Here is a 14,297-nt window from a genome sequence, read left to right as displayed (position 1 = left end):
TCACAAAGGGGCTCCTCGATTGTAGTAAGAACTTAGATTTGTGTTCTGGTTGCAATGGAGAAACCATCTAAAGGGCTCTGAATAAGTGAGTGACACGTTTTTCTGTTTAGGAAAAAGCACCTTGGTTACTGTGGATGGACTTGAAAGTAGAAACAGAAAGTTGATGAGATGGTGCGAGACAGTAGTGACTTATGTCAGGATTTTTAGCACAGAAAGGGGTGTTACATAGTAAGACATAGTAAACTATGTTTTTCTTTTTTTTTTTTTTCAAATACTGCCCCTGTCTCTTTATTTATTTATTTTATTTATTTTTTTTTGTGTGTGTGTGTGTGTGTGGTTTTTTTTGGCCAGGGCTAGGTTTGAACCCGCCACCTCCAGCATATGGGACCGGCGCCCTACTCCTTGAGCCACAGGCGCTGCCCCTAAACTATGTTTTTCTTTTTTTTTTTTTCAAATACTGCCCTTGTCTCTTTATTTATTTATTTTATTTTTATTTTTTTTTTGTGTGTGTGTGTGTGGTTTTTTTTGGCCAGGGCTAGGTTTGAACCCGCCACCTCCAGCATATGGGACTGGCGCCCTACTCCTTGAGCCACAGGCGCCGCCCCTAAACTATGTTTTTCTTTTTTTTTTTTTCAAATACTGCCCCTGTCTCTTTATTTATTTATTTATTTTTTTTTTTTGTGTGTGTGTGTGTGTGTGGTTTTTTTTGGCCAGGGCTAGGTTTGAACCCGCCACCTCCAGCATATGGGACCGGCGCCCTACTCCTTGAGCCACAGGCGCCGCCCCTAAACTATGTTTTTCTTTTTTTTTTTTTTCAAATACTGCCCCTGTCTCTTTATTTATTTATTTTATTTTTATTTTTTTTGTGTGTGTGTGTGTGGTTTTTTTTGGCCAGGGCTAGGTTTGAACCCGCCACCTCCAGCATATGGGACTGGCGCCCTACTCCTTGAGCCACAGGCGCCGCCCCTAAACTATGTTTTTCTTTTTTTTTTTTTCAAATACTGCCCCTATCTCTTTATTTATTTATTTTATTTATTTTTTTTTTTGTGTGTGTGTGTGTGGTTTTTTTTGGCCAGGGCTAGGTTTGAACCCGCCACCTCCAGCATATGGGACCGGCGCCCTACTCCTTGAGCCACAGGCGCCGCCCCTAAACTATGTTTTTCAAGTAAACCTGACAGTGTTTAGAGATCGTTTATTGTAAAATCTAAGAAAATGAGGGAATGTGAAGAGGACTTTAAAGTATGGAGCACTTCAGGATGGAAAGCCCTGAAGAATTGCTAGGGGCAACTTGATGGCTGTGGGGTAATTTAATAGTTTGATTTTGGATACATTACATTTGAAATATTTAGGGGACAGCCCAGCAGACATGTCATCTGGGTAGTTGTATATCATTTGAATTGGACATGAAACTATCTACGAAAGATCGTTGAAAGAGGTTTATGAGAAAAGAGCAGACATGTGCAGACATATACCAGACATGAAGATCATGAATTTTGAATTTGTTTGGGACAGAACTGGACAGAGCACTTACATTACTTGTTCTCCATTATCCTATGGGGAAGGTAGTATCCCCATATTACTAACAGGAAATTGAGATGCAGAGAGGTTTAAAAGCTGTCACGTGGTGGATTTGTTACTCTCAAACTTGTGCTTGTCTTGACATCTAATTACCTTCTTAACAATGAAGGGAACCAGCAATTATGCTGCACCAGCTGGGAATAAATTAAAATGAAAATTACAACCAAAAGTTTGAAAAGCTTACAAGTATTGGGAAATGTCACCCATTGTCATAGGAATACATTCAGGGTGTGTGTAAGTCTATGCATGGGTACTTGGAAGGAAGATGAGTCTTTCCAGAGTTTTCCCTATAAATGTTCCCCTGACTGAAGTCAGAAAGTTCCAACGTCTTAATTGCTCTTTACTTTCCAGAATAGAACAATTATTAGTGTAGACGAAAAATCAGAAGGCATAGCATGAATTATTTGACTCCAAATTACATCCATTGTCTTTTCATTTTATAATTGGATATTTGTGAAAGGATTTGATTATTTCTGGCTCTCGCATGAGAACTTAAGTTTTTTGAGAACAAGGTGCTTTAACCACAATCATAACCCTTGCCTGTAGCAAGATATCTATTGGTACTTATGTGATACTCACTGAATGAATTAGTGAATTAACAGAAAATACGGTGAATTCACTTGGGTTTCACGGGGCAGCCCGACTCTGGCTTTCTGTGAAATTGTCCTTCCTTCTGAAGGAGTCCACATAAGGATCCCTTTCCAATATTCTGCTACTAAATTCAGGCCAATGACCGCAAAAATCTGAGAGTAAATTTTAATTTGGGGACTGTGAACAATAACCTTCTTAGAAATAAATTTAATAAGCTCTTTATGCATATTCCTTTTTTATTCTTTAAATAAATGTTTAATTGGCATGATGAGCTTGACTTTATCTGGATATCCCTCTTACATGAAACAGGGCTTGGTTCACAAATGTGCTTTTATTTTATCTCAGGATATTCATGGTAAATATTTGGTAAACTAATAAGTAAATCCTGATAGGATTATGTATTGATTCAAAGCTCCAAAAAGCATAAAAGCCGTAAGGTGATAATAAGTTAAAAAAATGCAGCTGTTATCATGGGGCTTATGTTGGTTTTTATATTGTTCTTTGCCTTGTAATGATAATCTTATCACTTCAACATTCAGGTACTTTTTTGACCTCTGCCTGAACCTTCTTTGATATGTGAAATTCGGAATCCCAACTATAAGATAAATCAAAAGTTTGAACATAAGTTATTCAGAGAAAGAATATAACAGTGACAGAACAGCATGAGCTTGCAGAAATTTTTAGTAAAAAAAAAAAAAAAACTTTTCAAAGCCCAGCAGTTGCTACAATGTATTTGACCCACTGTTCCAGGCTGCAATTTCAGATGTTGTGCAAACTGCAATAGGATATTACACCATCAAAAGAACAGTATTCACTGATAAACCTCGCCTCTTGCTGATAGAATATAAAGTGTAATAGCTAGGAAAATTTGAGGCTCAGACTTTAGCTTCAAAAGACAAAACATATAGGTTGCTTCTTAGCAGGAGTGAAACATGTACATTTCAATGGGAAAATAGGATGTCAGAGGTCACAGTCCACAGTTGTGGACTGAATCTAAAGGAGGAATCAACATCAAAATGATCATTAAAGGCACCATGGAGTTCAGTGGGGGCAAGAACAATAAGACTTGGGGATGCTGACAAAAGATGTGAGGGAGGAAAAGTTTTCCTATGTGCCAAGAAAATGTGCTTTTATTTTATTCTATTTTTTACCCCTGAATATAAAGCACAGTACTCTAACATTGCAATACACACACACGAATATATATATACTTTTTAAAATAAAAATACTAAAAGGGTTGTAAGAAATACAGATATTCTTTGTCTTATCAAGTAAGATGGTCCTAACAGGTACTCATTACAAAATATTCAGTGTTGGAGTTTTCACTTTCATGATTGATTGATTTTATATGGAGTGTTGGACTATAAAAGGAGGAGGATTCAAGTATGTCAGTTGGGCCTCTGGCTTGGTCAACTGAATGAGTGGCAGTACCATTCATTGAGTTAGAGAAGATAGGAAAATGAATTTATTCCAGTGAAAGGTAAGATTTTCTTTTAAACAAGTTCTGACTGGGGTATCAGAGTTTTTTTGGTTTTTTTTCTATTGAATAACCAATGCTTAGCAAAGACATGGTACCTAGCCATTTCCAAATATGTATTAATTAATAAATGAATGATTAAATGGCATAAATCGTACTGTTAAATATAGAGTTCATAAAATTGAGCTAGAGACATAGAATTGGAATCATGAGTACTGAGGTAGTAATTCATGAGAATTTAAAAAGAGTGCAAATACAGAGAAGTTGTAAGAGTCAATGATAGACTCTAAACTAATATGTATTTTCTTATAGGTCGCAGGTTGTTTTTCTGTAGCCCCTAGAGTTGACCAGACACAGCGACCCCTTCAAAGCACAGAACTTTCTGAAAATGTTACCTTTGAGAACAACAGAATATGCTTGACATCTTAATCGTAGGGCACTAGAGAAGGACAAGGAGCAGGAAGGAGCAGAACCAGATACATGTTGTGAGTCCCCACGGATGTGGCACTACTGGAGCTTTCACTGTTATCTCGTTTAGTTTCTATATCAGCTTCATGGGGAAAGGAGAGCAGATAGGAAGCTGGCATTCACCATCTAAATCTGTTCCAAGTAGTCACATTTTTGGGATTGGTAGAAACCTGTGCCTTACTCCTAAATAAATAAATATATATTTATTTTATTTTATTTTATGTATTTATTTATTTATTTATTGTTGGGGATTCATTGAGGGTACAATAAGCCAGCTTACACTGATAGCATTTGTTAGGTAAAGTCCCTCTTGCAATCATGTCCTGCCCCCATAAAGTGTGACATACACCAAGGCCCCACCCCGCTCCCTCTGTCCCTCTTTCTGCTTTTCCTGCCCCCCATAACCTTAATTGTCATTAATTGTCCTCATATCAAAATTGAGTACATAGGATTCATGCTTCTCCATTCTTGTGATGCTTTATTAAGAATAATGTCTTCCACTTCCATCCAGGTTAATACGAAGGATGTAAAGTCTCCATTTTTTTAAATGGCTGAATAGTATTCCATGGTATACATATACCACAGCTTGTTAATCCATTCCTGGGTTGGTGGGCATTTAGGCTGTTTCCACATTTTGGCAATTGTAAATTGAGCTGCAATAAACAGTCTAGTACAAGCGTCCTTATGACAAAAGGATTTTTTTCCTTCTGGGTAGATGCCCAGTAATGGGATTGCACGATCAAATGGGAGGTCTAGCTTGAGTGCTTTGAGGTTCCTCCATACTTCCTTCCAGAAAGGTTGTACTAGTTTGCAGTGCCACCAGCAGTGTAAAAGTGTTCCCTTCTCTCCACATCCATGCCAGCATCTGCAGTTTTGAAATTTTGTGATGTGGGCCATTCTCACTGGGGTTAGATGATATCTCAGGGTTGTTTTGATTTGCATTTCTCTAATGTATAGAGATGATGAACATTTTTTCATGTGTTTGTTAGCCATTTGTCTGTCATCTTTACAGAAGGTTCTATTCATGTCTCTTGCCCATTGATATATGGGACTGTTGACTTTTTAAATGTGGATGAATTTGAGTTCTCTATAGATCCTAGTTATCAAGCTTTTGTCTGATTGAAAATATGCAAATATCCTTTCCCATTGTGTAGGTTGTCTCTTTGCTTTGGTTATTGTCTCCTAAGCTGTACAGAAGCTTTTCAGTTTGATGAAGTCCCATTTGTTTATTTTTGTTGTTGTTGCAATTGCCATGGCAGTCTTCTTCATGAAGTCTTTCCCTAGGCCAATATCTTCCAGTGTTTTTCCTATGCTTTCTTGGAGGATTTTTATTGTTTCATGCCTTAAATTTAAGTCCTTTATCAATTTTGAATCAATTTTTGTGAGTGGGGAAAGGTGTGGGTCCAGTTTCAGTCTTTTACATGTAGACATCCAGTTCTCCCAATACCATTTATTGAATAGGGAGTCTTTCCCCCAAGGTATGTTCTTGTTTGGTTTATCAAAGATTAGGTGGTTGTAAGATGTTAGTTTCATTTCTTGGTTTTCAATTCGATTCCAAGTGTCTATGTCTCTGTTTTTGTGCCAGTACCATGCTGTCTTGACCACTATGGCTTTGTAGTACAGACTAAAATCTGGTATGCTGATGCCCCCAGCTTTATTTTTATTACTAAGAACTGCCTTAGCTATACGGGGTTTTTTCCAGTTCCGTACAAAATGCAGAATCATTTTCTCCAAGTCTTGAAAGTATGATGTTGGTATTTTGATAGGAATGGCATTGAATAGGTAGATTGCTTTGGGAAGTATAGACATTTTAACAATGTTGATTCTTCCCATCCATGAACATGGTATGTTCTTCCATTTGTTAATATCCTCTGCTATTTCCTTTTTGAGGATTTCATAATTTTCTTTATAGAGGTCCTTCACCTCCTTCGTTAGGTATATTCCTAGGTATTTCATTTTCTTTAAAACTATGGTGAAGGGAGTTGGGTCCTTAATTAGCTTCTCATCTTGACTGTTATTGGTGTATACAAAGGCTACTGACTTGTGGACATTGATTTTATATCCTGAAACATTACTGTATTTTTTGATGACTTCTAGGAGTCTTGTGGTTGAGTCTTTGGGGTTCTCTAAGTATAAGATCATGTCATCAGCAAAGAGGGAGAATTTGACCTCCTCTGCTCCCATTTGGATTCCCTTTATTTCTTTGTCTTGCCTAATTGTATTAGCTAGAACTTCCAGCACTATGTTGAATGGTAAAGGTGACAGAGGACAACCTTGTCTGGTTTCAGTTCTAAGAGGAAAAGCTTTCAGTTTTACTCCATTCAGTAAAACATTAGCTGTGGGTTTGTCATAGATAGCTTCAATCAGTTTTAGAAATGTGCCACCTATGCCTATATTCTTCAGTGTTCTAATTAGAAAAGGATGCTGGATTTTAAAAAATGCTTTTTCTACATCTATTGAGAGGATCATGTGATCTTTATTTTTACCTCTGTTAATATGGTGGATAACGTTTATGGACTTGCATATGTTAAACCAGCCTTGCATCTCTGGGATGAAACCTACTTGATCATGATGAATGACTTTTTTGATGATAAGCTGTAATCTATTGGCGAGGATTTTGTTGAGAATTTTTGCATCTCTATTCATGAGTGAGATTGGTCTGAAATTCTCCTTTTTGTTTGGGTCTTTTCCTGGTTTTGGTATCAGGGTGATGGTTGCTTCATAGAATGTGTTGGGGAAGATTCCTTCTTCCTCAATTTTTCGAAATAATTTCTGCAGTACAGGAATAAGCTCTTCCTTGAAGGTTTGATAGAATTCTGGAGTGAAGCCATCTGGACCAGGGCATTTTTTGGTTGGAAGATTTTTGATTGTTTCTTTGATCTCAGTGCTTGAAATTGTTCTGTTCAGGAGCTCTATTTCTTCCTGGCTAAGTTTAGGGAGAGGGAGTGATTCCAGATATTTATCTATTTCCTTCACATTGTCAAATTTCTGGGCATAGAGTTTCTGGTAGTATTCAGAGATGATCTCTTGTATCTCTGTGGGATCAGTTGTTATTTCCCCTTTATCATTTCTGATTGAGGTTACTAGAGATTTTACTTTTCTATTTCTCATGAGTCTGACCAATGGTTTATCTATTTTATTTATTTTTTTCAAAAAACCAACTCCTTGTTTCATTAATTTTCTGAATGATTCTTTTGTTTTCAATTTCATTGATCTCTGATTTGATTTTGGATATTTCTTTTCTTCTACTGAGTTTAGGCTTAGATTGTTCTTCTTTTTCCAATTCCACAAGATCTCTTGTGAGATTGTTGATGTGCTCTCTTTCTGTTTTTCGAATGTAGACATCTAAAGGAATGAATTTTCCTCTCAAAACTGCTTTTGCAGTATCACACAGGTTTTGATATCTTGTGTCTTCATTGTTGTTATGCTCAAGGAAGTTAATGATTTCCTGTTTTATTTCTTCCTGCACCCATCTGTTATTCAATAGAAGATTGTTTAATTTCCATGCTTTTGTGTGGGGTCGAGCGTTTTTGTTAGAGTTGAGTTTCACCTTTATTGCCTTATGGTCTGAGAAGATGCAAGGTAAAATTTCAATTCTTTTGATTTTGTTGATATTCGTTTTGTGTCCCAGGATATGATCAATTTTGGAGAATGTTCCATGGGGTGATGAGAAGAATGTATATTCCTTATCTTTGGGATGGAGTGTTCTATATGCGTCTATCAAGCACAGTTGTTCTAGGGTCTCATTTAAATCTCTTATATCTTTGTTTAATTTCTGTTTAGAGGATCTGTCCAGCTCTGTAAGAGGAGCGTTAAAGTCCCCTGTTATTATGGTATTATCAGATATCATATTGCTCAGACTGAGTAAGGTCTGTTTCAAGAATCTGGGAGCATTTAAATTGGGTACATAAATATTTAGAATTGAAACATCTTCTTGTTGTATTTTTCCCTTGACCAATATAAAGTGACGATCTTCGTCTTTTTTGACTTTAGTTGCTTTAAATCCACATGAATCTGAAAATAAGATTGCAACTCCTCTTTTCTTCTGAATGCCATTTGCCTGAAAAATTGTCTTCCAACCCTTGACTCAGAGTTTTAATTTGTCTTTTGAAGCCAGGTGTGTTTCTTGTAGACAGCAAATGGATGGCTTGTGTTTTTTTAATCCAGTGAGCCAATCTGTGTCTCTTCAGTGGGGAATTCAAGCCATTAACATTAATTGAGATAATTGATAAGTGTGGTAGTATTCTATTCATCTTATTTAGTGAGAGTCCTTTGCTTAGTTTTATCTTTTGCATCAGTGTGGAGGTAAGGTTCTGTCCTATAATTTCTGAGATCTTACTTTGCTGCTGATCCATTGTGGTCAGTTGCAGAACAGGTTGAAGTATTTCCTGTAGAGCTGGTCCTGTTGTGGCGAATTCCCTCAATGTTTGTATATCTGTAAATGATTTGATTTCTCCATCAATTTTGAAGCTTAGCTTAGCAGGGTACAGAATTCTGGGCTGGAAATTGTTCTGTTTAAGTAGATTAAAGGTAGATGACCATTGTCTTCTTGCTTGGAAAGTTTCATTAGAGAAGTCTGCGGTCACTCTGATGGATTTGCCCCTGTAGGTCAACTGGCGCTTACTCCTGGCAGCTTGCAGAATCTTTTCTTTTGTCTTGACTTTGGACAGGTTCATCACAATGTGTCTTGGAGAAGCTTGGTTAGAGTTGAGGGGAACTGGGGTCCGGTATCCCTCTGAAAGCAGTGTGTCAGAATCTTTGGTGATATTTGGGAAATTTTCTTTTATAACATTCTCTGTTATGGCTTCCATTCCTCTGGGGCATTCTTCTTCCCCTTCTGCGATTCCTATAACTCGTATATTGGAGTGCTTCATAAAGTCACATAATTCTGACAGTGACCGTTCTGCTTTCTCTCTCTTCTTTTCTGCCTCTTTTCCTATCTGAGTTATCTCAAGAACTTTGTCTTCTACCTCTGAAATTCTTTCTTCTACATGGTCTAACCTGTTGCTGATACTTTCCATTGCATCTTTAAGTTCCCTAATTGACTGTTTCAGTTTCCTTCAGCTCTGCTATATCCTTTTTATATTCTTCATATCGTTCATCTCTTATTTGATTCTGTTTTTGGATTTCCTTTTGGTTATTTTCTACTTTATTAGCAGTTTCCTTCATTGTTTCCATCATTTCTTTCATTGTTTTCATCATGTGTATTCTAAATTCCCTTTCTGTCGTTCCTAACATTTCTTGATAGGTGGAATTCTCTGCAGTAGCTACCTCATGGTCCCTTGGCGGGGTTGTTCTGGACTGGTTCTTCATGTTGCCTGGAGTTTTCTGCTGATTCTTCCTCATGAGTGATTTCTTTTATCTGTCTCCTTGCCCTAATTTTTCTTTCACTTCCTCTTGCTTTTTATGTTCTCGTGCCTGTGGACTAAGGGTTCTATGAGTCCTTTTGATACAGGACCAGAAGGATGAGAAGGTTGAAGAGCAAGAAAGGGATGAAAGAAAGGAGGACCGAGTGAAAAGAAAAAAAAAGATAGAGAAAGTAGAGGGAGTGGGTAAAAGGAATATTGACAAAAAGAAGAGAAGCACAGAAAGAGGGAAACAGAGCAATATAAGTGTACAGTAGGGTACTTTGACACAACCTTAAAAAAAACTCACCTTCTGGGGGTGCCCAGTTGCGTGGTTCCCTTGAGGTCAGCAGCTCTTTGCTATCCTGTTCAGACACAGTACCCCACCTCCACCAAGTAGAGAGGAAAGACAAAAATGTATAAAGCAAACCAAAAGAAGCAAGCAGAAAACTTTACGGGATAAAATTGGGTGAAAAACTCAATAATAGCAGTAGAAACACTAGCAAAAATGAAGTTCTAGTTATTGAAAAAGGCAGCAATGGGAAATTTTGTTTAAACTAGAAAAATTGAGAAGGAAAAACGATCTGTATGGAAAAGGTTGAAATTAAAAAACAAAACAACATCGATGACATCAAAATAAACAAAAAAACAACCAAACAAAAAAAACAAAACAAAACACAACCAAAAATAAAGCAGTATGTATGTGCTGTTGAATATTGTCTGGGCAACACGTGGTCTTCTGGGGTATGAGATGTTAATCAGAGTTCTGATACGACTGGAGGCTGCTGATTTCTCAAACCCCAGCAGGTAGACACCCTAAATCTCTCTTCAGCCCACTCAAAAGGCACTTTGAACTTGTAAACTTGCTTAGCAGAAGCTTTCCCAGGAAAGTGCTTATCGCTGGACTCACTCCTAAAGTGGCTATCCACTTACCCAGTGTGCCAAAACCGGTCTCACTCTGCCCCTGAGGGTTAGGGCTGCAAGGCGGCTCAGACCCCACCCTTAGGCTATTCAGTCGCTAGGTTACCAGCTCCCACCTGATTCTAGCTCTGTGACTCTGAGGGCGGAGCTTGCTGGGGCAGATCACTCACAATGGCTCCCTATGGCCCATAGCCAAACACTATTAGCTCTGTCTGGCTCAGTGGCTCAGATTGGGGCCCCAGACAATGGCTAAAGTTCTCCACACTCCTGCTCAGGCTCTCCCCAAGGTAGGTCAACTGAGTGCCAAGTCCAAAGACACCAAAACAGTTCACAGGTAAGGCCTTTCCGGTTTGTAGTCTCGCTGCTACTGAACTTACAATTGCTGGCGGGTTTAGACTGATTGAACACACTGTTCACCTCTCTCTTTCTACCATCCCCAGTGGTGGAGAAAGAACTTGCTTATAAAGGGCCAGGAATTCTCTTTCTCTCTCCCTCTTTATATATATGGGTATATATAGGATATATACGTAGACCATGGTTCCCATTATGTTCACCTCCCAGCTGTCCCCTCAGCAGGCCTGTGCTTGTTCCTACTTAGAACTCCCCATAAAAATGTTATGGGCATTGTTTAATTCTGGGAAGATCTGTAGAGTCTTCCTGTATGCCCGCTGGTCCACCCTCTCATGTCAGCTTTTAAGTTACTGTTTCCAAATGTGATCAAAACCTACCTGTATTTGCCCTCAAACAGACCAAAATGCATTTTAAACACTTAGCTTTTCTTTCTTTCTTTTTTTTTTACCAAAAAGGATATCTTTTATGTAACTAATTTCTGCAAAAACTTGGCTATGCTCTTTGAAAGGAAGTTTAGAAGTAGTAAGTTTTAAGTGTGTATATAATCATGAAAATGGTGTATCGGTAAAATACTGAATAGCATTTAAAGGGGATCTGGAATTGCTCTGACAGGGAATGATCAGAGACGGAGATGACAGCTACTTAAATGGATTCATTTAGGTAATTTAAATTGCTTGCATATTGTGTATAAAACATTCTATCTTCTTCAATTATGAACAAGTTGAAAGACTAATGGAGTAGGCAAGAGTGAAAAAATTCCACTTCTGATGAATCCTTTGACAAATTGGCTCTAAAATTTAAACTTTATATTTTTTATTCTTAAAAGTAAATAAAGAGATAGAATTGTTGAATCCTAACAAGTCCAAACTGATTAAAATTTCCTCTGTTGAAATGCTATCTCAACTTGTAATTAAGGGCTTTTTTTAATACTTAAAACTTTAGAGTCATTTTTGTTCCCAAGAAATACCTTTCTAAAAAGTTTCAGCTGAAACATCAGCTGTAATGGCAATAACAGTATCACAAACACAATTTTAATTAACATTGCATTAATTAGCAGCACATAGATTAGAATACGGGAAAAATGTGTGCCTATCTGTTTATGTGAGGGTGTATTAATACAAGTTTCTCGGGGTTTTAGTAATTTTAATTATTTCAGAGAGATTTACAATCACTCCTTAGCATCTTATGAGCACAGAGACTTTTGGGGGAAGGTGTGAGTTATATCCTGAGAATATCTCTAATATACCTTCCAATTGCAGATATAAATATTCAACGACACCTCCCCTCCCTTTCCACACGCAGTCATTCAGAGGCCCAATAGAGTCTACTAAATAAATGATTTTATGTTTTATTTCTCCTCTTGAATTCTGCCATTTTAACTCAGGTTCTCATTTTAGAATTTGACTCTGGTCAGTCTCTTCTCAACCTCCTTTTTCACTCTTGCTTCCAGAATTACTGCTGTTGTAAATATAGTGAGTTTGTTTTTGACACTCAGCATTCAATGCCCTATTTTTTTTTTTTTTTTTTTTGCCTCTTCAAATGAGGTTAAATCTCTCAGAAATATTTAAAAGTACAGATTCCTTGGCTCGATCGGTGCCTTTAGCTCAGGTGACTAAGGCACTAGCCACATACACCAGAGCTGGAGGGCTTGAATCCAGCTCAGGCCTGCCAAACAACAATGACAACTACAACCAAAAAATAGCCAGGCATTGTGGTGAGCACCTGTAGTCCCAGCTACTTAGGAGGTTGAGGCAAGAGAATCACTTAAGCCCAGGAGTTGGAGGTTGCTGTGAGCTGTCATGCTAAGACCCTCTACCCAGGGTGACAGTTTGAGGCTCTGTCTCAAAAAGAAAAAGTACAGATTTCTCTAATTACGGGGATTTTTTTAAAGCTCATTTGACCAGTCCTGAACCATGGAAGTCTCCTCCTCACCATTCCCACCCCCAGCCCTGGATTTGCTCAGAAAGGGGACCGTCCCTCAAGTTAGCACAATCAGACTGAATCTTAGCTGTGTAGTATGACTGCGGAGAAGAAGTGCTTGAACCCTGCACAAAGCAGAACTTGGGAGGCTGTGGCCTCGAAGCCACTGGTAGCTGGCCACTTGAAACAGCTTTGGAAAATTAATACCTTTTCCTTTGGATTTGAGTATGGAGATAGTGCTGGCTTCAGCAGCACATATACTAAAATTGGAATGATACAGAGAAGATTAGCATGGCCCCTATGCAAGGATGACACAAAAATTCGTGAAGCGTTTCATATTAAAAAAAAAAAAAAGAATAGAATGAGGAGAAAAATGTAGTTCAAGTTCTTTGAGCTTTCTTGCCCACCAGGAGGAGTCTGAGGTAAACCCAGCACAGAGGAAAACAGAGGTGTCAGATAGAATGAGTTCTGGGAACCTATTTGAACTCAGGAACTGCTTCATGAGGTTACCTTCATGAGACAATTTTACATTTCTGTACTCAGTGGATTTTAACTGGTCCATCTTCAGACTGGGTGTCAACACCGCAGCAAGATGTCCAGACCCGTTTATAATGACCACTCTCTTTAGCCTCCCCACTCGGTGTTCCTCAGCCTCACGTGCCCCTCAGGCAGGCTGAACTCTCCTCACTCGCCCTTTCAGTATTTTGACATTGGGTACTTGCCCCTACATCTTTTGACCAGCTCAAACATCGTTTTGTTCACTGATATTTTCTCTAAGTCTCCAAGGAGGAATGATCTATTCTCTATTTTGATACCCAAAGGATTTTGCTCATGTTTCTGTTGTGGTGTAAGAAAGGAGGGAAAACTCTATTTCTGCTACATGCACTCTGCACCACTCTGACGCCACACATGGGGGAGGCTGGTGACTTACAAGGACCAGTTCTCTAACTCTCATCTAACACCATTGATGTCCTATACTTTCACACATTCTGACACTGTCCAGACTCAGCATGGATCCCAAAGGGCTCAACCCCCCAAACTGCTCCCATTTTAGTTGTGGGTTGCCAGTCCAAAGCCTCCTGTACCTCTGACAGGCTATAAACCAAGAGTTCCCAGCACCTCCTTCTGGGGTGAGAAAATTTGGTAGAATGAATTACAGAATTCAGGAAACACTTAATGTTTTCTGGTTTATTATAAAAGATGCAGCCGAATGGAAGAAATGCATGGGGTAGGGTGTGGTGGGAGGGCTACATGGGGCTCCTCTGCCTCTCTGGCTGTGCCAACCTCCCAGCACCTCTATGTGATCACCAGCTGAAAGCTCTCCAAACCCCACTGTTTAGGGTTTTAGTGGGTATCGTTAAAAGGCATGGCTGATTAGATCACTGGTGATTAATTAATCTCCAGCTTCCCTGCCCAGAGGTCAGAGGTGGGGCTGAAAGTTCCATAAAGTGCTAATCACAGGTTGGTTCCTCTGGCCATCAGCTCACCCCCATCCTTAGGGGCGTCTCAGAAATCACTCATTAACATAAAACTCAGGTGTGGTTGAAATGCTATTGTTATGAATGAAAACAAAATAAAGATGCTCTTTCCATTGTACCAGAGCTATTTCAGCAGCTGGGGAAAATTTTTAAATATTCTTTTAAAAG

At 38.6% G+C, this 14,297-nt stretch overlaps 1 non-coding gene across 1 annotated transcript; it reads left to right on the top strand.

Annotated features, from left to right (window-relative positions):
- The first annotated feature begins 12,887 nt into the window (after positions 1–12,887).
- Positions 12,888–12,994, top strand: LOC128582724 (U6 spliceosomal RNA). The gene has a single exon (XR_008379171.1). It is a non-coding gene; the product is annotated as a U6 spliceosomal RNA (small nuclear RNA).
- The last annotated feature ends 1,303 nt before the right edge of the window (positions 12,995–14,297 follow it).

The sequence above is a fragment of the Nycticebus coucang genome, chromosome 3 (genome assembly GCF_027406575.1).
Source record: "Nycticebus coucang isolate mNycCou1 chromosome 3, mNycCou1.pri, whole genome shotgun sequence".
NCBI lineage: Eukaryota > Metazoa > Chordata > Mammalia > Primates > Lorisidae > Nycticebus > Nycticebus coucang.
Note: the sequence above shows the minus strand (reverse complement) of the source record. Positions and strands in the feature narration are given on the sequence as shown.